Source organism: Callorhinchus milii, unplaced genomic scaffold (assembly GCF_018977255.1).
Source record: "Callorhinchus milii isolate IMCB2004 unplaced genomic scaffold, IMCB_Cmil_1.0 Scaffold3, whole genome shotgun sequence".
Lineage (NCBI taxonomy): Eukaryota > Metazoa > Chordata > Chondrichthyes > Chimaeriformes > Callorhinchidae > Callorhinchus > Callorhinchus milii.
The window spans coordinates 51,296,491-51,310,582 of record NW_024704744.1 but is presented as its reverse complement, the minus strand read 5'-3'; the positions used below and the strand labels follow the sequence as shown (position 1 = coordinate 51,310,582).

General features: G+C 41.4%; 1 protein-coding gene and 1 non-coding gene across 2 annotated transcripts in view; both read left to right on the top strand.

Moving 5' to 3' along the window:
• The window catches only part of sec63 (SEC63 homolog, protein translocation regulator), a 47,786-nt gene that overhangs the window by 2,937 nt on the left and 30,757 nt on the right, over positions 1 to 14,092 (top strand). The gene's annotated exons all lie outside the window — the stretch shown is intronic.
• On the top strand, positions 12,533 to 12,604 carry trnav-cac. Its single transcript has one exon. It is a non-coding gene; the product is annotated as a tRNA-Val (tRNA).

The following is a 14,092-nucleotide window of genomic DNA, read 5'->3' as shown; positions in this document are numbered from 1 at the left end:
TTTTTTCAAACTATCACTGAATTCAATTCTGTAATCCAGTTTCCTTGGAGCATGGTCTCTATTGCTTTAGCCATCCATTTTGTGTCATCTCTTGGAGAATCTGCATATTTTCATTCTCAGCTGTCACTTGTCTGATTACTGATGAAAAGGTTATGATTGGTTTCTAACTGCAGTCTGACCATATACTGTACTGTACATGCAGGTGAAAATAATTACAAGTAAACATCATTAACAACATTTCCTTCTATATTTGAACATACAATAGAGAAATGATAATCCGCACAAATTGGGATTGCCCCTTTGCAGATAAGCAAACAGTACAGATAATTGGACATCCTGCAAAATACAAATTGACTACAGAGCTAAGTAAAAAAATTGTTCCACCATTATAGTAGGAGATTGTGCTGGTCATCTCTCTGACTTTCTTTCCTTTTCACTCTGTCCTTTTCTCTCTCAGCCCTGTAAAAATCCAAACCACTTTTCTTTCTTACTTGCAAAAAAAACACTGCCTGCAATGGAAATTCTTACCATGATATTTCCCATTTGGTTAACTGTGACTACTGGGTGATTTGTTTCTGGTACTGATGAGATAGGTAGTTTTGCCATTAGGTAGTCTTCTAGGAAATGAATCATTTGGTGAATCATTGCTGTTACTTCTTTGTGTTTTAGTTTCTCAGGTTAAATACCTTGGTGTATGTCCGGGTTTTCTATAAAAGTTAATTTAACAACAAATTACATTTGTATAGTGCCTTTCACGTCAGGAGGACGTCCCAAGGATAGTCAGGAGTCCGCACCCGAGCTGGGGGTTGGGATCAGAGGGATGGAGGACGGGGAGGGTAGAGGTAGGAGAGTGACCAAAGGCATTGTCGAAGAGGAGTGTCTTGAAGGAGGCAAGGGAGAGGGCGAGCCCGAGGTATTGTGGGATGGAGTTCCAGAGGGTGGGGGCAGAGAGGCTGAAGGTCCGCCCACCAATGATGAGGCGGGCAACGTGAAGCAGGCTGGAGTCCACTGAGCGGAGGGAATGGACAGGTTAGTAGGGGGTTAGGAGGTTGCAGAGACAGGGGAGCGCAAGGCCATGGAGGGCTTTGAAGGTGAGGACCAGGATCTTGAACTGTATCCTCTGAGTGATGGGAAGCCAGTTGAACCGTGCAAGGATGGGGGTGATAGGGCCGTGGAGTCTTGTGCGGGAGATTTCACAGGCTGCAGAGTTCTGGACGATCTGCAGCTTGTGGAAGGAGGAGTTGGGGAGGCCGACAAACAGGGATTTTGCGTAATCGAGCCTGGATGTTATGAATGCTTGGATGAGGGTATCGGCGGCCTGGTATGAGAGACAGTGGCGGAGCAAGGCAATGTTGCGGAAGTGGAGGAAGGTGGAGTGGACCATGGCACAGATGTCGGGGATGAAGGACAGTTGAGGGTCGAACAGGACAATAAATATTTGTCATTTTTAAAAAAAAGTCCCTTTTTTCTGATTTTCTCCCCATTGACATCAACAACAACAAGATTTAATTTATAGAGCGCCTTTCACGCCGGGAGGACGTCCCAAGGCGCTGGACAGTTGGGTCGGGACCCGAGCAGGGGGGAAATGGTCAGGGTGAGCGGAGGGAAGGGAGGGAGCGAGGAGGGGGTAGAGAGTCGAGAGAAGAGCTGAAGGCACGGTCGAAGAGAAATATGCTCCTGGTCTGGCATCCTCCTATTGAAGTGTAGTTCCATGGGCTCTTATTGTTCTTTGCTATGCTGCTCAAGTGGCTATTATTCATGTGTGAGTGTTGGCAGGTCATTCGATTGTAGAGGATGTCACACTAACCTTACTGTGGAGTCCTGTAGCTCAGTCGTTACAGCACTCGCCTCTCAAGCGAGACACCTGGGCAAGTTTCCTTACTCCACACGCCTAATAATAATCCCTCAAGAAAAAAAACAATAATAACTTGGTCACTTCAATCCACGACTGTTTGTGGGACACTGCTGTGCGCAATTGGCTGCCGCATTTTGCCTACAAATATACAGTTAATTCACTTTACAGTATATTCTGTGAAGTGCTTTGAGACGTCTAGAAGATGTGATAAGGCGCTGTATCAAATGCAAGGATTATTATTATTACTGGTGGCCTCATACACAGAGAGCTTTGAAGAGGGCTCAGAAATGTAGCAGGTTCTTCCCTTCCCTAACCTGAAACTTGTGTTCCTGTTGAGTCAACGTCAAAACAATGATGCTATTCATGTTTTTCAAACACTGTCTGTGAACTATGTAGGAATTGATGAGTCTATACATTTAAGGTACCCTGGAGGTTCCAAAAGTAAGGCAAAAGTGGCAGAACCTTTCCAAGAGTACGTTAAAAATACACAGATGTAAATGTGCATCAAAATACAATTGCTGAAATCCACTTGAACCACCTAATGTGAAAAATGTTAGCTCCAATGTTTCATCCGCTATTGCATCTTCTTACACAGTCTAAGCTTCTAACATTTGCAACAACCACTAATTTTGGTTCTGTACACATCCTTCTCAGTCAAACCAAAATTTCGCCTTTCCTTCCATTGACATCTTGACCTCATTATATTCCTCTGATGCCTCTGTTGCTCCCCAACGTGGATAATTTGTCAGACCTTTTTCAGCTCTCTGTCAAACAAAATCAAATCTAGGAACTCTTTAACTTCTCCCCTGCTGAAATCATTATTCTTGGGAATTTCACGATCAAAGTGGCTCAGCTTCTCAACTGCTACCACTCAGGCCAGGAAATGGAATCATTTGCTATCTAGAATGACCTTGAACAAAACTTTATGATCCTCCTACACACCACCAGTCCCTACGGAAGATGATGCCTTTTAATAATAATAATAATAATAATAATAATCCTTGCATTTGATATAGCGCTTTTCACGTCAGGAGGACGTCCCAAAGCGCTTCACAGAACATACTGTAAAGTGAATTGACTGTATATTTGTTTTACCCTTACTCTGCCTACTTTGGCTTCCATCTGTATACTCTAAAGTAGTTGCCATCAGCTCTCAATCACCTTGAGAGTTATGGCCTAATCCACCATTGCCAATATGTTTTCAGCTTGGCTGCTACACTGGATCTCGTCTGTTTCCCATAAGCAATTTCTTCCAGATTGGATGCCATCCATGCACACAATCTTCACTCCTCGCAGTGCAATGGCTGAATTATTAAAGCTTCAAGTCCTGCTTGCCCTTCAAAGAGGGCAGAATTAATCTTTTTCTTTCAATTCTTCAAAGGCAGCAGATGAAACATTAGAGTTAGTAATTCTTCTTTCCTAACCAATATCTAGCACCTCTGAACTTGGATATCTCTGCCTTAATCCTTTCTGTGACTGTTGACTTTCAGGACCTCACAATCTTCTCTGATCTAAATTGGAATTCTCACCACTTCAGTGCTACAGTGACCAACAAAAAGCTTGGTTTTCCTCTTCTGTGCCAATCCTTTATTTTTCTCAATTGCTCTTAACTCTGTAAAACCCAAATTTACTCAAGAATTAAATATTAGAATTGGAGAGAGCAATCGTTGTGGAAAGTCTTATTGCCCGTCTTGTGTTTATTGCCAGACAGTAAGAAAATGATTAATGTTTGAGGTAAACCTTCCCTAATTTCTGGGCATCACGTTTTTCTCTATCTCTTCACTCTCTCTCCCCTCCCACTCCCCAAATCCACCATAAAACCACTGTCTTCTGTTTCCTCCAAACTTTGTTTCTCCCAAGTGAGTGCAAGATATCGTTTCTCCTGAATGCCCTGTCTCCTTGCATCAAAACTCATGTCATTGTTTTCCACTTTTAATGTCTTTCTATCCTCCACGCAACCACCCACAACCTCATGCCTCTGGAGCTCTTTACCTCCACCAGTCTTCCTTTCCTTTACAGGATTTTAAAATGTAAACTTCACATGACCTTGCTACCTTTTGACCTACCTTGATTTCCCTTATGTTCTTTTCAACCATGCTAGTTGCATGAAGGATTTTAGCCTTTGACTTTGCTGCTCCGTAACCAGTGGGTAATTTGAGTGCTCCCTCTATAGAATATGTAGATCAAGACACACCTGTCCATTTGTTTGTGCCCAATCATTTGGAGGGGGTGGCGGTCATCCATGTTTTGAGGTCATTGCATTTTGTAATCGTGCCAGTAATACTGTGCAGTTCAATTGTTTTATTTTTCAGTGTAAATGGTGCCTTTCTGCAAGGTTCAATTGCTGCCTGTTTATTGCCTAACAGTTTGATGCTGTGTTCTCTAGGAAAACAACTAAGACCTTGAAACACATCAATATACTTGCTGAATACTGTATCTGAAGTCTTACTGATTCCCTACAATGAAGGCTTCCCAGCAGCAAGTACATCCAGCACATGATCCACTAACTGATCCGCTTAGATTCCTACAGTCCTAATATTTGAGAAACCTGTTATAATGTGCCTTGGTATATTGCAGGTTCACTTATAATACGGTTGGGTATTGCCTCTTACATTTTTTTTAAACGTGAAAATGGGACACCCAAATCCCATCAGCAACACAAAATAATTGCCTTCCATTTTCTTAGGTCATTGCTATTGACCCTTTCTGTACGTTGTACACGGGCACTAGGAGTAGGAAGTGCTTCTGATATCACTTCCTGCACACTGCACATGCTGTATGCAGAAAGCACCGCTGATATTTCTTCACGAAGGAAGTGACATCATTGGCGACCTTACAACCTACAAATCAGCCATTTTACCATGTCTTTTTATAATGTAGGGTTTGAAGCATTGAACTCAGGCAACTGCTTTATAAAAAAAGTGTTTCCCTTTATATACTGACTATCAGCAGAAGTTCTTCTTTTATACTTTAGTGACCCATGTGTTTTCTTATTACCTGATGGGTGTTGGTTTTTGACTTGTGGCCCTTGTATCCTGTGATGTTAACGTGGGTGGAGAGGATAAAATGGCTTTTGCTGCTCAGTGTAGCAACTTTGACAATGTGCTGTAATGAAAAAAATCTGTCAAAGTTGCTCCGTTTACACAAGAGAAATTTCTCTGATTAGATTGGTTATGCAACTTCAGGGGTATGACACTGGTATTAAGCACCTATGGGTGCTATCAGTGATATTGGTTTTCTGTTTCTAAAATAGAGGTTAATTTACAGACCATGTGATTGATATTGATCGCATTGAATGGGTCAGAGGTAGGATATAATACCCCCCTAAACTCCCATTCTCAATGGTAAAGTCTATGAAATAGGTGCTGCTAGATTTTCAGTTTATGGATCACAGGCTTCAACAGCCAGTCAAAAGCATATTGACTTTTAGTGAGCAAAAAACTCAAGGCTGGTAAACCACTGACTAGCAGTTGAAGTCTGTGACGTGCAGTTGGAAGTCCAACAACAACAACAAAATTACATTTGTATAGTGCCTTCATATCGGGCGGACGTTCCAAGGCGCTGGACAGTCAGAGTTTCGTACCTGAGTTGGGGGTCGGGATCGGGGAGGGAGGAGGGCAGAGGGGGAAGCAGGATGAGTGAAAGTTCGGTTGAAGAGGAGGGTTGAGATGGGCCTTGAAGGAGGCAAGGGAGGGGGCGAGGCGGAGGGACTGCGGGATGGGGTTCCAGAGGGTGGGGGCAGAGTAGCAGAAGGCCCCCCACCAATAGTGGGGCGAGCAAGGCGGGGGCCATAAAGTAGGCCAGAGCCCACTGAACAAAAGGAGCGAGTACGATGGTAGGGGATTAGGAGGTTGCAGAGTAGGGGGGAGCAAGGCCATGGAGGGCTTTGAAGGTGAGTACCGGGATCTTAAACTGTATCCTCTGTGTGATGGGAAGCCATTGGAGTCGGCCGAGGATGGGGGTGATACGGTCAAGGAACCTGGTGCGGGAGAGGATACGGGGTGCAGAGTTCTGGATGATCTGCAGCCTATGGAGGGAGGAGTTGGGGAGGCCGATAAGCAGGGAGTTTGCATAGTCGAGCCTCGATGCAATGAATGCGTGCATGAGGGTTTCGGCGGCCTGTGGTGCGAGACAGTGATGGAGCTGGGTGATGTTGCAGAGGTGGAGGAAGGCAGAGTGGGTCATGGCACAGATATGGGAAAGAAAGGATAGTTGAGGGTCAAACAGGACGCCGAGGTTCCGGACTGACCTAGTAAGGTGGAGTGTGCGACCATGGATGGTGATGATGTCAGCGCCTGAGGTGTGGAGGCGCTGACAGGAGCCAATTAGATGGGCCTCGGTCTTGTTGACATTCAACTGAAGAAAATGAGCTCTCATCCAGGACTTGATGTCTGATAGACAGTGGTCCTGGAGTTGAGGGTGGAGGCAGAGAGGTACAGTTGGGTGTCATCCGCATACATGTGGAAGTTGATCCCATGTCTGTGGATGATGGAGTATATAGATATTGAAGAGGAAGGGACTAAGGACAGAGCCTTGAGGAACGCCGCAGGAGATGGCGTGGGGTCTAAAGGAGAAACCGTTTGTGGAGATGAAGTGGAGGTGGTGTGAGAGGTACGATCTGAACTAGTCAAGGGCAGAGCCATGAAGGTTAAGGTGAGAGGAGAGGTGGTAGATGAAGATAGAGTGGCTGACGGTGTCGAAGGCAGCAGAGAGATCGAGGAGGCAGAGGGAGCCCTGGTTGCAGATGGTCATGTACCTGCCTTCAGAACTTCTTCACCATTGAGTTTAACAAGAGAGAGAGAGATGCCACACCTCTGGCTCTTCCAATGGATAATTATCACACAGACTGCAAATTTACCCCAAAATCTGCAAAGAAAATGCTGTTCGCAAGTGTCAATGCTCGAGTCTGCATCAAAAAAACTCACATTTAAAATGATTTCCACACATTGATTTTTCTCCTGCATATTGTGCAATTTTGTTTGCATTCTGGATAGAGATAGAAATATGCTTAAACTCACAGTGGTCACATTTGTCTGGTTTATTGGCATGGCAGTCAGCATTTATTTTAAAATGGAAACAATTGGCTGCATAACCATAATTAATACATTTCAATAATTCATTGTGGCATATTTGTCGTAGTGATGTTTGAATTTGATATGGAGAGTTATTGATTTTTTTGGTCTTAGTACCTGAGCTACAGAATGCATCCAACTTTGTCTCTGAAACATTGAGATTTATACCTCAGCCACTCATAGCAATATAACTCATAGCAGGACTATTTAAAGTGTTAAAAGACTTTTGTGGTCTTTATAAGATTTTTTTTGTAGAAGTTGCATCCTTGTGCTTTTTTGATTTAGGAGCCCAGGGTAGCTATGATTTAGAAAAAAACACTTCTTCCCTTCAGACCCTGATGTACTTGAAAAATGATTCCTTGTTTTCATAATGTTCTATGTCCTGAATCCAAATAATATGCAGAGCAATTTCACATCTGGTTGAACTATTGCCTTAAGTCAAGCTCAACTGCACTACAGTAGCTTGATAATGTTCTGTCCAGTTATGAGCATTGTAGACTGTAATACTTAACTCAGAGACATGCAGCAAACTAGACTTCTAGCATTTCTTGTTTTGCGAAGTTTCATCCTCTTTTAAGAATATCTGAGAGGTTTTTTAAGTGGAAATTTCTGAGAATTTTCTTTATTTAAAAATGCTAAATGTTACAGACTGGAGACAGGACCACATGCGAAATCAGTCTTATCAGTGCTTTGTTTGTTTTGGTTTATTACTGTATAATTTGGACGACATTTGGGGATCCTTTTTGGACTAGCATATGTGTGAGAGATCTAATGCTGTTTTCTCGTGGTGCTTTTGATGTTCTTGGTGTACTAAACTGATGGACTAGATAGATGGGTTTATAAGATGAAAAGGTGCTATGTAGGTGTGAGCTTTCGTTGTGCGTTGCCTTTGTGTAAAATTGCATCAGCATTGGAATTGTGTAAATAACCTTTTTTTAAAATATGTTGTGTAAATATAGTGTTAATAGTGTAAATATACCTTTTATGTGCTTATCCGCTGAACAGAACAAGGATTGTAATTCAGTAGAATACAGCAATTTACAATTATGTAGCACCTTTCATGTAGGATAATGGCTCAAAGCACTTTACAGAAACATTGGATCAATAAAAATGTTTTAAATTTGTTTCTCAAAGTCCCAATGTGCTTAAATTAATTAGAAACAATTCAGTTAAATAATTGTTGCATTTGATATAGTGCTTTATCATATCATCAAGATGTCTCAAAGTGCTTCACTGGATACACTGCAGGTAAATGTATATTTTATGGCCAAACACGATGGCCGATATTTGCAGTTACCAAGTATTCCTTTTTTTTTACATTGGTTAATTGTTTTTGTACAAATATTTAGTACAAATATAAGGCCATCAGTAATGAGCCCTTGTATGCCTCACTAAAATGGGGCTAAACTAGTGCTGAAGTTCTTGTGCCAGAGGAAGTCTTCAAGTACTTTATTCTGTCACAGAATTAGTAATGTTAATCGTTAGATACATTTTGTTATGCAGGAAAAACAATCTGCTGGTACTATAAGTCTAGAGGAAATCTTTAATTCCATTTTCTCATTGTTTCTTTCTGTTCCTTAATATCTTTACTTACCAAATATCTATCGCTCGTTCACTTGAACTCCTCAACCAACTCTCTTAATGGCTTTCTGAGGCAGTCAGTTCAATCTTCTCAGGACCAAGAATGTACAGCATCCAGTATTACGTGAACAGGCACCGTGGGTGGCTGCTACACTTTGTTAGTGGGTTCTTTTGGTCTTGTGGATTGTGTTGTAGAAGTTTCACACATTTTATAAGGCTTCCAATAATTGAGGCCAGTGGGTTTGTCCTGATTCTAAATGCATGTTAATACACCCATCCCAATTCTAAATGCCCGCTAAAATACCCTCTGTGTAATTGATCTTAAGCAGCCAACTCCAAAAAAATCTATACCCAATTTCATTATTATACTCGGCAGCAAGATGCAAATTCAGTTTATCTCAATACTGTTATTTCATCTTCCCATTCCAGTATATTGCATTCCTGATCAGTGATCTCCTCTTAAAGCTGCATTGTGGCACCATTTTTAAAATGTATTACATGTCTTTTCAATTACATTAATAATAATAGTTATTGTCAAACCAGGTAAGGCATGAAAAAAATTATAATAAATATCAGTGTCTAGAATAAGGAACTGCGTAGCTCTCTCTTCCTAGAGCCAGTAACGGGACACGCAACTTACCTCTCTTTCCCCTAGAAGATTCATTACAAACAAAGGTGAATATTTATTACCTTCAATAGGGTGAAAGCTGAGTGGGCCCACCAGATTTCAAACCCAGTGCTTTCTAGTCCCAACCTTGACTGACATGAGCTGCCCAGGGTGGTATAATTAACTGGTTACTGGCAGCTCTGGTACCTTGCCATCTTCATGTGTGAGTCTAGGCTGTGAGTTGTTAAGCCACTGTGATGGGGTATTGGAACTGAACCCAAAGCCAAATTGTTACAATAATTGCAATGTCAATATCCATCTATCACTTTGGCTTGTTTGCAGCAGATGATGTCCAACAACACTTGGCTGTGTCCGTTGTGCTTCTTAGAAATTTTGGATCCGTTTTATTTATGGGACTTGTTTGGTTTGGCGTACAATTTTGAACTGTAGATGCTTAAAACAAACACCAAACAAAATTACATTTGTATAGTGCATTTCACGTTGGTAGGACGTCCCAAGGTGCTGGACAGTTAGTGTTACGGACCCGAGCTAGAGGTCGGGACTGTGGAAGGCAGTGGGGGAAGGAGGATGACTGAAGGCACAGTCGAATAGGAGGGTCTTGAGACGGACCTTGAAGGAGGCAAGGAAGGGAGTGAGGTGGAGAGTATGGGATGGAGTTCCAGAGGGTGGGGCAGAGTGGCTGAAGGCACGCCCACTAATGGTGCGGAGGGTGAGGCAAACGACATGAAGCAAGCCGGTGTTTGCTGAGTGAAGGGAGCAGCTGGGTTGGGTGAGGAGAGACCGTGGAGGGATTTAAAAATGAGAATGAGGATCTTGAATTCGATCTGCTGGGGGGGCACAGAGTGCAGGAAAGTATATGGGCTGCTAGACACAGATATGGACTTGGAGTCCTGTAGTTCAGTGGTTGGAGCACTCGCCTTGAATCAAGACCTGGCTTTGATCCCCAGCAGGGCAAAATGTTGGGCAAGTTTCCTTACTCCAAATGCCTCTGTTTACCTAGCAGTAAGTAGTAGGAACCCAATTGTTTGTCGATTGGCAAATCGCTTTTCCACGGGTAATAATTCCTTCAAAAAATAAATAAATAAAATAATAATACTTTGGTCACTCAATTCATGGCTATTTGTAGGACACTGCTGCCATGTTTCACCCGCAAAATAATTCACTTTACAGTATATTCTGTCAATTCACTTTACAGTATATTCTGTGAAGCGCTTTGAGACATTTGAACGATGTAATAAAGCACTGTATCAAATGCAAGGATTATTATAAATTAATTCCTCTGTTAATTGGGTGCTGGGGGTGGGGCGAGAGGATGGTGGCAAAATAGAAATCTTAACTGCAGTCTCAGAATAATTAGCTAATATCCAGAGAAGTGCAATTTGAATCGAGATTAAATACTCTTAATTGTTATTGCAAACCAGTTTGTTAAAAGCTCTAAGAGGCGTATGGTTTCCGTCTTTTTGTGACACAGTAGTGTTAATCATGAACACATCAACTCAGCTGTCTACTAAAGTGATAATCACGCTGTTCAGGGACAATTATTTCTGTCTGATTTGCGCTCAGTGCCTTATTCTAAAGAATGTTGTAAGGAGGAAATGGGAACAGAAGGTTCCATTATATCTGTACACAAATGAAATGGTGACACTAATTTAGGTTTATCACAACTGGTTTGGTTGCATCCAGTCACCAGCTGTTGAATGATAAATACTTTAGGATTATTCAGTCTCATGTGTACATATACACTGGGAAAGTTCACCTCTATGACTAGTGTGTGATGACTTGAATCGCTACATGATTTAACTCTTCCAAACTTCCCCACCATCGGTCACTTGCATTGCCTGGTCTTTCAATACATTTCCCACTTGGTTTCTCAGCAGCTCTGGTTATTGACTGATCAACTTCATGAGCTCAATTTTCAAGCATAGACTTGTCCTACATCATAGATCTGCTTTAAGCTGTCAATACGGGATTGCTGTGTTCTCCATCTTTAAAAAGCTTATGAATTCACCTATTGCTCTCCTTTATTTACAAGAAGTTTATGGACAAATGTATGAACAACTTAATTTAAACAGTGGTATGGAGCTTTGACAGCAAATTTGAAAAGCCAAGAAGGTTTCAAGTTTGAATGGTAGAATTTGTATCAGTACTCCTAACTAATGGAGAGGAGAAAACAGCCCGAGTATTCACTCCTGATTGCTAACAAGAGAGCCCTCCTGGAAGGTACCAATGTTTAGATATTGAGGTAAGATGTGATTGTGTTTGGAGTTAACAGTCAAATAGCCTTCTGACATTCACTGTCACAGTTCACATGTAAATAATGGCCATTTTGATGAGATACTGGAGGGTTATTGGTCCACAAGGAATCATAGAAATTGACGCTTGGAGGGGAGAGAAGGAAGGATCATTATTCTTTTAGCTTGACTTGTGTCCTGGCTAAGTATGGCTTCCATAACTCATCAGCTCATGGAGTGCTGAGGGATGATCCACGGAACCTCAATACTTGTTGTAAAGTCCAGGCTATTTGTGTCAAGCATGGTTGCAGAATATGTCACCAGCGGAGGAATTATGGATACAGGTACAAGTGCAAAGCTGCAGACTTAATAATGAAGCTTATCCATTAAGGTGAACAGGATCTGCTGCTTGGGATAAAACAGATATTCTAGGTACTTGCTTTTTTTTTATAAAAACCTTTTTTTCACATGGGATGTCAATTGCACGCTAAGATATTGCTGCTGGGAAACCTGCTTCGGATAAATTCAAATTGATTGAATTGTTATCACGTTTCAATGCCTGCGCAGTGGTTTGGAGGTAAACATCCAAATTTTGTATTTCTAGTTAATGCTTGAATTCATACAGTAATCCTATCGTTTCTCAGTTTCTCAGAGTAATGCAGTGACATTTAAATTAATATTCTGACCTTTATAACTGATGGGTGACTGCTGTGATTAACCCGATACTACACCCACCATAGCTTTCCTACAAACCTACCCACTTATGTCAGTATGTTGGGATCATTCATGTTTTGTCGACATAGGCAATCACAAGTAGACAATAGATATTCTGTGATTAAAATTTCTGTACCATGTATTTACATGTACTTTCACTGGTTTGTTTTAAAAAGTCATACATTAAATTCCTGAATCATTTATTCATATGTTTTCATTACCTTATTTACATAAATTTCATTAACTTATTTACAAAAACTAGTCATATAAGTAAAAAAAAGTCATTTAAGGGTACATTGCTAACATAAGTGGTAATAAAACAATGCCTTTATTACTGTCAACATAAGTGTGCAGGAGTTTGTTGATGTCAACATAGACGTTAAGTTTTTAGTATCGCAGCGAAGGTACTGGTACTTCACCTTTTTGGCGATATAAGTGATAAGTGTACAGGAGTTCTGTAGCTCAGTGGTTAGAGCACTCGCCTCACAAGCGAGAGACCTGGGTTCGATTCCCGGCAGGGCGAAATGTTGGGCAAGTTTCCTTACTCCACACGTCTCTGCTTACCTAGCAGTAAGTAAGAACCCGGTTATTAGTCAATTGGCGAATCGCTTTTCCAGGGATAATAATCCCTCAAGAAAAAAAACAATAATAATTTTGTCACAATTCACGACTGTGGGACGGACACTGCTGTGTTCCATTTGCTGCTGCGTTTCGCCCAGAAATATACACACAATTCACTTTACAGTATATTCTGTGAAGCACTTTGAGATGTCTAGAAGATGTGAAAAACGCTATATCAAATGCAAGAATTATTATAAATGGGTTTGAGATTCCCAACTACTGTACAATTGTGAGGTGTGCCTGTCCTCCAGTGTTTGCAGTTTTGCTAAAAGCCCTCTTAGGTTGTTACAATACTAATCAATGCTATCTGCAATAGAGGGAGTCTGCAATAGCTTTTCGAATCAAATTCTGGCCTTCAGAAAATGTTTTGTTGTTGGTTTAGCCCCAGGAGCTATGCTGGCAAAGTGTCCCTACTTGGTAACTGCTTGGTAACTGCTGTTTTTATAACTAAGCGTTCTATTCAACCGTTTGAGATTGCAACATCTCTGTACTAAAGGAAAAATACAGCAGAATTTAAAGTTTTTTTTAAAAGCTTGCCATAGAACCATAGAAATTCATGGCACAGAAAAGGGCATTTGGCCCATTGTGTACATGCTGGGTCCCTCAACAGCAATCCTTTAAATCCCACTTACCTGCCCTTTCTCCATACCCCTGTAGCTGACTCTTTTTAAGGTATCTGCCTAGTTCCCTCTTGAAGGCTAATATAGATATTGCCTCAAATACCACTCCCAGCAGGGCAATCCATATCTTAACAACTCTGCGTGAAAAAATTCTCCTAAACTCCCATTTGCTCATTTACTAACTATCTTAAATTCATGCCCTCTAGTCTGACTCACTGATCCGCGGAAATATTGACTATCAAAACTCCTCATAATTTTAAAGGCCTCCAACAGGTCACCTCTACATCTTCTTTCTTCCAGCGGAAAAAGTCCCAGTTCCTCCAGTCTCCACTCATAAGCCAAACCACTCATCCCGGTAACATCCTAGTAAATCTTCTCTACACCCAGTCTATTGCCTTGATATCTTTCTAAAAGTGGGGTGAACAATACTGGACACAATATTCCAACTGCAGTCTAACTAATAATTTATATAAATTTAGCATTACCTCTTTGCTTTTGCATTCTATGCCCCTATTTATAAAACTCAAGCGCTCCAGGATGCTACCCCGTGTGGATGTGCTGTATAAATGCAAATTGTTGTTGTAAGGTTCCAGTAGCTTTTTTGACAGCATTGCCCACCTGCCTTCCCACCTGTAAGGATTTATGTACATTAACTCCCAAGTCCCTTAGCTCTTCGACTCCTTTTAATATTTTACCAAGCAACATATACTTGTTCTCCTTATTCTTCCTCCCAAAGTGTATAACTTCACACTTGACCACATTAAATATAA